The sequence below is a fragment of the Cyanistes caeruleus genome, chromosome 9, assembly GCF_971803275.1.
Source record: "Cyanistes caeruleus chromosome 9, bCyaCae1.hap1.1, whole genome shotgun sequence".
Classification (NCBI taxonomy): Eukaryota; Metazoa; Chordata; class Aves; order Passeriformes; family Paridae; genus Cyanistes; species Cyanistes caeruleus.
The window spans coordinates 19,882,369-19,895,027 of record NC_141709.1 but is presented as its reverse complement, the minus strand read 5'-3'; positions in this window follow the sequence as shown (position 1 = coordinate 19,895,027).

The window sequence follows — 12,659 nt, the reverse complement described above, 5'->3', positions numbered from 1 at the left end:
CTCCCTGCTCAGGCAGGCCCCCTCTGCCAACAGGGACTCAGAGCTGGCTGCCCACGGCTGGGGCAGCAGCAGGAGCTGTGTCGGTGCTGAGCTGCAGCGGGACCCTGTGGCGTGGGGACACCGGGTGCTGTGTGTGCAGGCTGCTCCTGTCCGTCCGTGGTAGGAGGTGGCGGCTGCACAGTCGCGGGGACATGGCCGATAATCAGAAAGAGCATTTGTGCGTTTTATCACTTTTATCATGAAAAAGCCTGGTCTTTAATCGGATGATGCTCTAAGTTGGACCTGAGGGCAGATAAACTAGTAGCTGCTGAATTCAGTCTTGGTGAGGCTCCGAAGTGGTAGAATCACCGTCCCTGGAAATGTTCACAGAATGTGCAAGTGTGGCACTTGGGGACCTAGTTTAATCGTGGACCGGACGGTGTTGGGCTAATGGCTGGACTCCCGTGACCTCAGACGTCTTTTCCGACCTTAAGAATTCTGTGATTCTACGGACCACTGGCGGACGGCAGCTTTGGGATCGGGGGGTTCGGCAGGGACAGACTGCTCCCGCCCCTCCGCCGTGCCCTGCTCCCTCTCCCCTGTCTCCGGAGGGCGGACCGGGGCGCTGAGGGGGCGGACGGCCCTGCCGTGCCCTGCTCCCTCTCCCTTGTCTCCGGAGGGCGGACCGGGGCGCTGAGGGGGCGGACGGCCCTGCCGAGCCCTGCTCCCTCTCCCCTGTCTCCGGAGGGCGGACCGCGCCGCTGAGGGGGCGGACGGCCCTGCCGTGCCCTGCTCCCTCTCCCTCGTCTCCGGAGGGCGGACAGGGGCGCTGAGGGGGCGGACGGCCCTGCCGAGCCCTGCTCCCTCTCCCCTGTCTCCGGAGGGCGGACCGGGGCGCTGAGGGGGCGGACGGCCCTGCCGAGCCCTGCTCCCTCTCCCCTGTCTCCGGAGGGCGGACAGGGGCGCTGAGGGGGCGGACGGCCCTGCCGTGCCCGCTCCGCGCCTCTGCCGGAGCGGCCGCGAGATGGCGCCCGAGGAGCGGGCAGGCCCTGCCGCGCCATCCCCGCCGCAGCGCGGCCCTCACGCGGCCTTCCCGCGCTCGGCCCGCGCTTGCAGGAAGTCGGCTGCTTGGGGTGGCTCATTTTAGTGCTAAATTGAGCCCAATTATTACAGTTTAATGAAGGGCTGCTTCAAGTTAAATAATGACCCTGGCATTGTATTTATATGAATGAAGAATTAACCTTAAAAGGTTGCCCTTCTCAGAAAATGGATTGCATGCTTGGCTCTCTCTATTGATTAGTTTGGGTATTTAAAGTGCTGCATTTTATCTCTCCAGCCTCCCGGTAAATTTGTCATGATGATACTTAAAGGAGCAAATTGACGTTGTTTATTTTCACAAACCTTTTTTGGCATATTTCTGGGGCTTCTTACGGCACCTTTGAGCTATATAGTATTGTGTGAAGGAACAGTGAAAACCCTTCTGCTTAAGTAAGCGTGACAGTCTAACATCTCTGTTCAACTGAAATGCCTCTGAAAAGGAGGCTGCAGTGCAAAATGTGTATTGCATTGCAGCTGATGGAGTGGGGTGAGCAGTCCTGAGGAGGTTTTCAAGAGGACTGGAGTTTTCCCGTATTAAATAGCTGATGGGAGGGTTTGTCAGAATTTCTGTTCACTCTAAAAATTAGAGTTCATTTCTCCTTGGAGGCTGCAAGACAATCAGAGCCATCCTAATAATTGCAAAGTACTTTAATACTGTGTAGTGTTAGGGGTTTTGAATGCGACATGCAACTAAGCAAAAAAACACAGGACACATGCATGCATTTCTGTATTACAGATTTCTGAGAAAATAGTAGGATAATGTAAATGTTTTAAGTTAAATATGGGCATCTGGTTCTTCTGCAGAAGTTTTTAAATCTTTTAAAATTTACTCCAAAAGTTATGGGGAAGTGGGGGAATTTTATGCTGCGATGCTGAAAGTCATTCCCCTGTGTAATGCTACGGGAAGCACCACTAGCTGTGGCTGTGCCCTCTGAGATGGGTTGTTTCCCCACTGGTGCTCAGGGAGCAGCCTCAGCCCTGCTTGTCCCACATTCCTGTTTCTGGGGGATGGGTGAGGGCTATGCTGTGGCTCAGTGTTCCCTGCAGGATGACCCCACTGATGCCTCCCATAGTGGCACAGGGAGCGTGGGTGTGGGTGCTCCTTTTTGGGGAGCGGGAGGTTTGCGGGCCCCTGTGACGAGCCACTGCAGCATCTGCACTCCCCACACTGCAGCGGGGTCCAGCCATCCCCATCAGGCTGCACTACCCAGGGTGTGTAAGGGGCAGCCAGCCTCCCCCAAGGCTCCTGTTCCCACAGCTGTCAGTCTCTAGCCTGCTCCTTCAGTTACCCCTCTCTGGTTTCTCAGGTTTACAGATCTGCTTTTGGTCTCTGAGTGAGCAATTGCCACCCCTTTCCTAACCCCATATCCTGGCTGGCAGTAGGAATATGCACTCCACTTAAATTCCCCGAACAAAATGGAAATGGAAAGTCTTGGGTTTAGTTGAAAAGAACAGCGAATTCTGCTTGCAATCTGTAATTCAGTTAGTGTTATTTGACTTGGCAGCCGTCGGAGGGCCTGCGTGGGCTGTAGGCTGTGAGGGCCTGAAGTCAGCCTTCATCTAGGAAGAGGACTTTGGAGGAACTCTCAGTAATTTTTACTGAAGTCTCTCAGTGGTTTCTCTCCCCCATATCCTCTTCCCTCCACCCTCAATATTCAGATGCTGCAGCCAGTCCTTTCCAGCTGGGAAGGGGCGAAGTCAGCTGGTCCTCCAGCCACTGCCCTGCTCTGCTCCCCCACCAGCCCCCCTGTGTGTCTGCGACCCCCTTGCCCGGCCAAAGGAAAATAATTCTGGGTCAGAACTCACTGAGCCATCTGTGTTTCTGAGGCTAAATTATTTCTTACAAAGGAAATAGCATTAGGTCGGTGTATCTGGCTGCTAATTGCTTTAACTGGCTGAAAAGATTTCAGTCTGTTCCTGAACTGTTTGTGCAAACTTAACGGAATAGTGTTACCTTCAGATCCTGCCCCAGCCACAGCCAGAACATATAAACAAGACTTCTGGTACGAAAAGCAGCACAAAGTTTCAAGCTATGCTAGCAGAGGTTATGAGAGACAGGAAGTTATGGGCAAATTGATTTCACCACTGGGAAACTTGGGATTTTTTTGCCCCCCCCACAAAGTAATGACTGTAAAGCATGCTAATGCTATTCAACATTAGTGCATTAAAGTGTGGCCTTATTAATTCAAGGCATAAAGGCAACAAAATAAGCTGTTAAATTTAAAATATAATACATATATAATGAGAAAAAAAATGTGTGAAAGCTTTATTCAAATGAAAATGCAGAATTGTTTGAGCTAGTGAAGTATCTTTTGTGCTGAGTTTTGAGCATATGTAATAGATTTAATTATTAATTTCTCCATTGTTCTATGCACACAGACAGGGTTCAAGGCACAGTCATTCTCTGGCTTTCATGGATCTAATTTGTATAATTATTGTCTGAATAAAGAACTACTCTGATTCCAAGCTCACTTTTTTCCTCTCCTAAGTACTACATCACTGCTGCTTTCCAAAAGGAGAGCACCTGCCAATTCTTCAGGAATCAGCTGATCACTTCCAGTGATGAGACACGCTCCCAGTGATGTTCCTTTTCAAGCCTTTTTGTCTAAATGAATTATTGTGCATACTTTTTAATTTTATTGAACAAATTAGATTTGTCAAGGTCTAGCTTTGTAAATAAATAGCTAGAGACACATGGATGCATATTGCTGCTGTTCAAGGTCTCCCATTCTATTTATGGAAGCCAGATGAATATGAAACAAAAGAGAAACTTTTCTCTAAAAGCAATTATCTTTCTGCATTCCCATCAGTATAATTATATTGCAGGGAATTTTAAGGAGTCATACAAGTAGAATTGAATACTTAAAATCATGACTGGATAGTTATACAAAAGCTGAGTGGAGCATCTCACCTTGTGCTAACTAAACGTGCTGTGGCTGGCTGTTCTCTTACACCTTTACAGATGACATATTTGTAGGTATTAATCAGAAAATAAGAATGTGACATCCATGATATACATGAAAAGTTTTCATTGACTTTGGAGATACATTGTGTTGTTAAAACAGGGCATCTTTGTTTATGGAAAGGTCTTCCCAGATGATAAAAGGAATAAGGCCCAAGAACACATAGCAAGGTCCAGACTGTGTTGGTAGAGGGGACTGGTAAAAATCATTATGTTGACTGTGCTTAAAGATAAACTTTTTAGGAAGCTGCAGTACTGGCACATGGTTTGTAAAAGTCACATCATTCTGGATGTGACTGTGTCTGTGTAGACAATGTTTACCAGGGGAGTACTTTTTTTTCTTTTTGCCATTATCAAATTTTTGGATCTTGTCTTAATAATATAGTTATCTTTCTCCTTTAATTTATTAGGAAAATACTGTCATACCACCAAAATAAAAATTATGGGAGTGTTCTATAGGTTTTTTGACACTCCTGTTAGAGCAGAAAGCTCAGCAAGAGCAGCTAGAGGGGTACTTCTTGAGGAGAAGTACCAGCCTAAAAAAACCCCTCAGATAAAATCCTTCTTCTAAAGCAAAGAAAAGGGGATTCCTGCAGGAGGGATCTGCTACACCACAGTTCATCTGTCACCTGCCTTTGCAAGGAGGTGCTATGGAGAGGTGAGGACATGATAGTGCAATTAAAAACCATTAGACAGTCCTTGTATGAGGAAGTGAAATAAAAGTGGCATGGGATAAATACATGATATTTCCAGATTTGAATGTGTAACCTATATATTTAAGTGTATATTTTTATTTAATACTAGAAGTAGTTAGATGTATTCTTTCCAGGTAGATTTTTCCCCTTATATCCCTCCACTCTTGAAGTGTCCAGGGTTGCTGGCTTTTTCCTTTGCTCTGCCACCCCTTTTTCCCTCTTCCAGGCTTTTTTATGTCAAACAGAACCATGTAAATTAAACATTTAAAACCCAGTTATGAAGAAATTATATATTTAACCTGACCTTGGCGAACAGCTTTAGCAAGTCTGGAAATGTTTGTAGCTGCCTGTGCCATGGCAGATGGCTGCACAAAGCTGCACACCGAGAGGTGCCCACCCCACAAGGGCCAGCTCCGTGCTGCACACCCACAGCAGCTCCAGCCCAATGTTTTCTTTTCTGTGAAAGCCATTTTGACTGCCATGTGTTTGCATTTATTTCCTTTCCGGCTCTGTACATGACTCATCTGCAGCAGGACGGAGGAGCCAGGGAAGACTGGACTGCCCAGGAGCTGCTTTCCTTATTCACCAGCCCTGTTTTGGGCAGCTTTCTGGAAGACAATCCCATGGAGAGGAGCAGTTCTCCAGGCTGCAGGAATTAACTTGCTGTGCTTGTGTCAGCTGGGCTCAGTGTTGCTTTGCAAAGCAGGTATGCAAGGGCTCTCATACCCTTCCCATACAAGAGACAAAGATGCTTTTCCCTCTGTTAAGTGATGGAGTCAGCTTTAATTTTTGAACATTGCCATTCTCTATAGGTTACCCACTAAGGATCCTGCCGCAGGTCTGACACTCCTAGGTTTTAGTTCAATCCAAACCTAATCTTTTCTTCTTTTTCCAGAAGTCGTATTGGCACCAGAGTTTTCTTGCATTTGGCCATAGGCAGGGTTGCAGTAAATGGTTTCCTTTCTCTTCTGTCTGAGACCCTGTGCCAGGGCAGAAGGTATGTTTACAAGAGGATTCCTCTTGGGAAAGACTCTTACTTTTTAGAGGTGCAATACTTGAACCATGATGGTATTTTAACCGACTTGTTTTTTAGTAAATTCTCTTCCCTTGTCCAATAATCTGAAAATCTGTTACCAATCAAAATATGATACGTATCCTCAGCCAGTTTCAATGGGGTTTATTTCTATTACATCTGGCAGTGTGTCCAGAAGGGGAGAAAAAAAACTCAGCCAGAATTAGCTGCACTCAAATCAGCTGAATTTTGGATGTGTTCAACCTTTTTGGCCAGACTCATTCCGGTTCATGAGAAGTAATTATCTCTTGAGTATCACATTAATATTAAAGATCCATAGGCATTACTGTTTAGGCAATATACCTCCTTCCCAGCTCCAAAAAAATGATGTGGGATAATTGATCTGAACATGCTCCAAATGTGCATATGTCTTTATTTATGAATTCCAATGTGGATTGTTTGGGAGGATAAGATGGAAAAAGGAAAAGCAGAAAAAAACGTTGAGACCTCTTCATCTCCCTGGCCATTTCTGTTTGGAGTAGTTATAATATGCTGAAAATGAGTTGTAAAAGCTAACAGTATGCAAATAGCATATGTTACAAATACTAAATCCCTTCAACTGGCACTTGTGATTTACACCTTTCTCTGTTTCTTAGATCAGGAAATTAATGGTAAATGCAGTTTGTGTCTGCCTGCAGCCAGGCCAGTAACTGCAGAGCCAGGTTTGGGCACTGATGGATCTACTTCCTAAGGATGGTATGAAATTGCACCCCAGCTTGTGCCTGCTGAAGGAAAAATTTCCCCTGAAGTAACCAAAATACTGTCTCCTTCAGGTTATCCATCAGCTGACATGCATCTAATCCCAGACATGGAGGTGATGCTGGCTGTGCCACGTCCCAGGACGTGGTGGCCTCAGGTGTTCAGGCGCTGCTTGCAGGGAGTGTTGGCCAGGCCCCGTGCAGGTGGCTGTGCTGCTGGCTGAGCGCTGGCCTCAAGCCCCTGAGCACCCCCAGGCTGACACACTCCCCTGCCTTCCATTGTGTCTGTGACACCTGGGCCTGTGCTCAGGTGTGCTGCTTATGGGTACATAGCTGGTATTGCATCGCTCAACCTTCCACTGGAAGAAAATTTGATTATTCCACTCTAGCCAGCAATGTCATTACATGAAATGGAAGGGGAACCTTTCCCTTACTAAATTCTTTAGTGTGTTCAGCTTCTCTTGGTGGGGGAAAACAAGTCTATAAAAGTGCCACTAGCTTGTTTTAACTTCTGTATGTGCACCTTCACGCCCTGGAGAGGGGTATCAGACACAGCCTGACTGCCCGAGCAGTTGCGGACTGGCCCAATTTCCTGCAGAGTGCTGTGAAGGCCATAGATATCAACTTCAAAGGTAAACAATTACCTTTTATTATCACACATGGCTTTAGCTCTACCAGTTTCAAATAGCACATAATCACAAGTCTGTGATAACATTTACTCCTGATGAGAGAAAATTCACCAAGTACTAAATTGCTGCTGAGATGACGGGAACATGAGCCAGGCACGAATTAACTGCTATGATGAGTCAGCAGACGTTAATGTCTTGCACCATGCTGGAGACATCTGCTGAGCCGTCCACTGTTGAATCATCTTAAATATTTCTGTGTTATTACCCCTCCAGGAGCAAGCATCAGAGAACTTTTGTGCCTCTGTGTTATATATGCATAAGCTATTTTAAAATAAATATATGCAGGCACATAACAAGTGTATGCATTTAGGTATGTAGGTAATTTTCAGCTAAGGGAAGGATGAGCAAGTAGCAACTATTTAAAGTAAAACATGCATGGAAATGCTGATAGCAATTGCCCACATTTGGTGTTTGAAAAGTGATAGCTTTGCTTCGTCGTGGGTCTAATGAGCCTGGGAGGGTGACCTCATGTCTGCACCACACACCCTGAACCTTCATGCAGACCAGCCTGTCCAAGTTCTCAAAGTAGGAATTATAAGTTTCTAAGGGCTCTCCCCATATTTTGAAAATTAATCCCTCCAGAACAGCTGCAGGGTGCTGTGCTTAAGCATATCATCACTTTGTCTTTTCCCAGTTTTTTTCCCATGTACCCAGAATGTCAATATGTGGTTAGATAAATGTAGTAACTAGGCACTATGAAAAGCATCAGATAAATCCAGCAGAGAGTTTCAAATGCCCTCTTAAATGAGATCCTTTTTCACTGAAGGCCCTGCAACTGTCACATAATGCACTGTCCTCCTGCAGTGGATCTTCAGCAAATGCTAAAGACAGTGGTGCATTACTGGGGGTGCCAGAGGACTGTACTTTGGACAATGTAATCATTGCACAAAGGAAGAGGGAGACCTTTTATTTGGTAAATCCTTTGTTGCATTCAGCTTAACTCACTGCAACAAAACAACTCACACTTTTTAAACTCAGAGTGTTTTAAAGTACATTGTCTGTTCTGTCCTTAATTTAAACTTTTGCATACATAATTGCCCGATTGTATGCACATGAGAACTGTAGTAATTCAGTGCACATTGTGCAAAGCTGCATTTTTTGAAACTCCGACTCTCTGAGGTCTGGAGGTCAAAAGTTAATTCTAGTGAGATGTGAGAGTTCTCCATGTTTGCCAAAAAAAATTGTTATTTCAAGCATTCTGTAGTCTGAGTGTCACCATTCCAACTTGTGTTTTTAAGGTTTCCCACCCCCTGAATTTTCATATGCAATTGAAGAAAAACACCATCTAACCCACTGAATGTTTTGGGAAGCAGAGTGAGAGCAGGCTTGGCTGTTGCAGAGGGGACATGGAAAGCAAAGGCTGACAGTGGAAGTGGTGCCTCACAGTGTGGCTGTGGGGCAGTGGGACCAGACAGCCACATGGTGCCCATCCTCCCTCTTCTGGTCTCCTCCTCGCTGCTGCTGATTCCAGGCTTATCCCTCACTCAGATAAGCCCATGGCTGGCTGCCATCTGATGGAGGTGCTCAGAGACCTTGTCCCCCTCTTCTTGGGGCTTGAGATGGCTGCAGGTGCCTGCTGGTCCCCACTCATGGGCCAGAGGACATCAGGTCTTCTGAACTGATTCATTGCTAGATGCTTAAAATAGCCCAAAGGAAATGACATGAACATCCCCTGCATGCTTGGTTTTGCATTCAAACACTACTTTTTCCAAAAATTAGCTCTAACCATTTGTCTTGAAGTGCCCTAAACTAACAACTTAGTATTTAATGAACATTAAGGGGAAATTAAATTAATCTAAACAGTAGCTAGATTTCAGACTTCTCAGTAGTGGCTGCACAAAAGTAAGGCAGTGTTTTTAGAGCAAATAAGAAATCCATCCTTTGGGGATTAGTTTACAGTCCTCCAGAATTTTCCATGAGGTTAATAACCAAGTGAAATGTCCTGGCAGGAATGATCACATTCTACTACTGCCTGGTCATTACAGTGGTACATCAGGAGATTTCAAGTCACAGGATTTTTCTGCTACTGTGGAAGACAATGTGTCTCCATATTCAGTTGAAAAGCTTTCTCCCATTTTGCTTTGCATACTGAACTTCTTGGGCACAGTACATTAACTCTTCTTGAAGTACAAAATGGAGAATAGAACTGCCAGAACATTTTTGTCAATGGTTTCCAAAAACTATGGAATTTCCTGCCCAGCTACATCAGATCAGCCAACAACTTTGTAATTGCTAAAAACAGCCTGTTGATTTTCCTCCCAAGTGTTTCAGCTGGCCTGGCTGAGCGTTCTCTTTTCCACTGTCTTGAGATGTTTCTCTCATTGTGCACTGTACTGTATTTTTATGGTCAACATATCCTCTAGCAAACAATTTCAGGCTGATGGCGGAAGGGAGATTGGATTCAGGTTAGAGATTTGAGCCTGGGACAGGGAGCCAGGAATGCTTCAGTTCCTGAATCAGATCTGCCACTAAATCAGGAATCCACATAAAGCAAAGCCACATGATGAGCAATTGTATGTTGATTAGATTTTCTGTGCAGAGGAGGAAGTGAGCCTTTGAATGCAGTTCTCTACTTGGCATGCCTGCTGCAACTGAAGCTGTGGCTACAGGTGGCCCAGGAGTGGGGGGCATGGAGCAGGTTCTTTCCAAAGAGAGGCAGGGATTGGTGAGGCTGCTGCCTAACTGGGGACCAGAAGTTTTCACCAGAGCGGTACTTGGACTGACATCGCAGTGGTAAATGCAAATAAATTAGTTAAGTACGCCTGCATGAAATTTTCCTGCTGAAAAACTCATTCTATAAAAGCATTTATACTGTATTCTTTATTGTCAGCTAATCCAGCCCAAACTCATTAAATGGCAGTGTGTGGGTTACTCGCTGTCAGTGAAATTATCAAAGGCATTTTTCAGCTGATGCACTGGGAAAGCATGTGCTTCAATGCCAACTAAAACAATAACGAGGAAATGTTATGATCAGACTTGACCAAATGACCTTTCCCATTTTAGATTAGTTCTTAATTTCAGCACAAGGGTCATCCTGTGAGAATAGTTACAATAAGTCACTGCTCACCTCTCACATGAAAAAGAAGTGACTTATTAGAAATCTCACTGTACTCATTGCAGTTAATGAGATGTGGAAAGCTTTATAATTTGATTTGCTGGACCATATGCTGTAAAGGGATACTGCTGATTTCATTCCTCCACATTTAATTTAAGCAGTATGCAATGGCTTCTTCGTATGGCTACTTATATAATAAAAATTAACTCGGAGTATAAAAAAAATAGACCATTGTGGGGTTTATTACTCTATGTGGTTGAGTTTCAAGTGTTTTTCATTGAAACATCTGTAAGTAATGTGTAGGTCTAATTTTAAATCCTGGCAAATATTTTCCATTTAACATTTGGTTTTACTGACAGACTTGGAGTGGTGGTTTTCAAAGCTTGTCAGTAACAGATACGTATTTTCAAAGATAAACAGTTTTTTAATTGAAGATAACTGTAACCCAATACCTGCTTTTCCTACCCCTCTTGTATTTTAGTGGTTACAAGCAGCAGCACAGACATTCATCCCCCGTCCCCCAGACCCTGGCCATGGCAGCAGCCCTGTGATGGTGCGGGCTGTCCCTCGTGGGCCATCCCAGGGATGTGAAGCCACCTCGGGCCACGCAGCATCCGGAGAGCGAGTGGGGCCCCAGGCACAGGCTCACCAGCCCAAGGGACCAGGTGGCATTCATGAACCCCCTAAGACTGTCTCTTTCAGAGATGTCCCCTTAGGTATTCTGCAGGAAGAGTTACACCCTGGAGGGTGGATTTGGGCTCCAGCTGGGGCTTGGCCACCCGCCGCCACTCAGCAGCACGTGCTCTGCTCTCAGGGCCAAGTATGCTCTCTAGCACCGCGGTGTCTCACCGTCACAACTTTACTCCAGGTTATTTGAGTTTCGGCTGCAGACAAAATGAAACAGCTCGAGCAGGCAGGCTGGCTGCATGGCCCATAAAAGTGGAAACCGTGCTGCCTTGTCAGTGGGTATCACCTGGCCTGGCGGGGCTTGTGCTCCTGATGCTTCCTGTGAGAGCCAGGGCCGTGGCTGGGCTAAAGATGGTGGTGGAAATACCCAGTGTGAGGCAATGAGAGGTCATTTTGGAAGCAAATGTTAAGATCATTTTCAAAAAGAAGTCCTGAAAGGCTAGAAATGTGGGGGAGTCACTGCTTTCACCTGAAAAATATGCCACAGCATTATTTGCAATTAGTGCCACAATGTCCACAATCTCTAAATACAAAGACTGTGTGTGCTTTAATCTAACCTATTGGTAAAACTTGAGATCGGGCCAAGAAATCTTGTGTATTTGCTGCCTAGAGGCTGGCCATGGCCCTGCAGCATGGCAGAGCTCCATCCACCATGGAAACACCATTTTGTGAGGTGCTGGGTAGAGGGACAGCACTTATTTGTGTCCCCCTACTCCGTCACTCCCTCTCTCTACTTTCTACTGTTTCCTCACCATGATTTTACAAACAAGTTTAATCCTGCTTTCAGTGAGAAGTAATAATAATAATAATGCATTATTCCCTTCACACACAGGCTGTTGTCATACTGAACTCCGAACTGCAGCAGCAGAAAATGGGATTTTGGTGCAGGGGCATTAGCCATGGTATGGGTCTATGGTGTGACATGCTGGTGGGAGGCCAGTGAGGGGCACTGCAGCAGCCAGCAGGAGCACAGGGATCTCCAGGCTCCTGCAGCCCTGTGCTGAGCCTCCAGGAAAAAGCGTGTTACCTAATGTAACAGCTTTTCATTTAGAGAGAAAAACATGTCTTTCCTACCAAAGACAACCCATTTCATTTAATTTGGAAACTGCCTTTAATGCTTTGTGATGGTCTGTGGTGTGGGTTCTGCAGCTGAACTGAAGATGTGGGCTTGAGCCAGCCCTCTGTGCCTCCTGGGTCTGAGTCTTCTTGGTGGAGACCCTGACAGGGATCGAATCGCAGGCCCTTCATGAGTTGACCTCCACATTAAAAAAATAATCACAAAACCAGGTTTCAATTTTAACACGTCCCTGTTTTCTTTCATCAGAAGTTCTGAAATGCTTCTGAGGAGGCTGGTGATAGCCATAATCTCAGCCACAGTGATTTCTCATAAACATTGAGAGAAACTGCAGCTTTACTGAATATAGCGTCTGTTTTAAATGGCTGGTAGTTCACTTGGTTTTAATATGAGTACAAGCACAGAGGCAAGTAAAATCTAATGAAAGTGCTTAGAAGATTTTGTTTGGAATACCCCACAGCAGCCATGGTTTATACTGAAAGGGAAAAGATTTCTTTATAGGCAGGTCTGCAGAAGCCAGAAATTTAATTTTGCTCTGCAACTTATTTTATTGCATTTTTAATTTTCTCTTGCATTACCCTGACCCTTTTCTATAGCTTTTGACGCCTGGTGCTTAATTACTTATCATTAGCAATGTACATGGGGGCCT